Here is a 1,682-nt window from a genome sequence, read left to right on the forward strand (position 1 = left end):
TAGTCAATACTACTCATAGCTATCTTCAGTAGATAGCACCTTTATGCAATACATTGCTATTTGCTGTAGCTTGTAGATTATCACACATTTCACTGATTTCAGCTGACACCAGTTTACTTTGATGAGAAATACTATAAACTGATATTTTCAATAGTTAGCATGTCAGGTATAGTCAATAGTACACATTGCTATCTTCAGTAGATAGCACCTTAATGCAATACATTGCAATTCCACCTATAGCTTGTAGATTATCACACATTTCACTGATTTCAGCTAACACCAGTTTACTTTGGTGAGAAATTTAAAAAAATGATATTTTCAGTATTTAGCAAGTCAGGTATAGCTAATAGTCAATACTACACATTGCTATCTTCAGTAGATAACACCTTCATGCAATACATTGCAATTCCACCTGTAGCTTGTATATTATCACACATTTCACTGATTTCAGCTGACACCAGTTTACTTTGGTGAGAAATACTATAAAATGATATTTTCAGTACTTAGCAAGTCATGTATAGCTAATAGTCAATACTACACAGTGCTATCTTCAGTAGATAACACCTTCATGCAATACATTGCAATTTGCTGTAGCTTGTAGATTAGCACCCATTTCAATGATTTCAGCTGACACCAGTTTACTTTGGTGAGAAATACTATAAAATGATATTTTCAGTACTTAGCAAGTCAGGTATAGCTAATAGTCAATACTACACATTGCTATCTTCAGTAGATAGCACCTTTATGCAATACATTGCTATTTGCTGTAGCTTGTAGATTATCACACATTTCACTGATTTCAGCTAACACCAGTTTACTTTGGTGAGAAATACTATAAACTGGTATTTTCAGTACTTAGCAAGTCATGTATTATATAGCTAATAGTCATTACTGCACATTGCTATCTTCAGTAGATAGCGCCTTAATGCAAAACATTGCAATTTCCTGTAGCTTGTAGATTATCGCACATTTCACTGATTTCAGCTAACACTAGTTTACTTTGGTGAGAAATACTATAAACTGATATTTTCAGTAGTTAGCAAGTCAGGTATAGCTACTAGTCAATACTGCACATTGCTATCTTCAGTAGATAGCACCTTTATGCAATACATTGCTATTTGCTGTAGCTTGTAGATTATCACACATTTCACTGATTTCAGCTAACACCAGTTTACTTTGGTGAGAAATACTATAAAATGATATTTTCAGTACTTAGCAAGTCATGTATAGCTAATAGTCAATACTACACATTGCTATCTTCAGTAGATAACACCTTCATCCAATACACTGCAATTTGCTGTAGCTTGTAGATTAGCACACATTTCAATGATTTCAGCTGACACCAGTTTACTTTGGTGAGAAATACTATAAACTGGTATTATCAGTACTTAGCAAGTCATGTATTATATAGCTAATAGTCATTACTGCACATTGCTATCTTCCGTAGATAGCGCCTTAATGCAAAACATTGCAATTTCCTGTAGCTTGTAGATTATCGCACATTTCACTGATTTCAGCTAACACTAGTTTACTTTGGTGAGAAATACTATAAACTGATATTTTCAGTAGTTAGCATGTCAGTTATAGCTAATAGTCAATACTACACATTGTTATCTTCAGTATGATTGTGATGCAAAAATTTAGCATTTTTCAACAATTTTTGGTGCAAATTTGTCAAAGTT

The sequence above is a fragment of the Amphiura filiformis genome, unplaced genomic scaffold (assembly GCF_039555335.1).
Source record: "Amphiura filiformis unplaced genomic scaffold, Afil_fr2py scaffold_143, whole genome shotgun sequence".
NCBI classification, from domain to species: Eukaryota; Metazoa; Echinodermata; class Ophiuroidea; order Amphilepidida; family Amphiuridae; genus Amphiura; species Amphiura filiformis.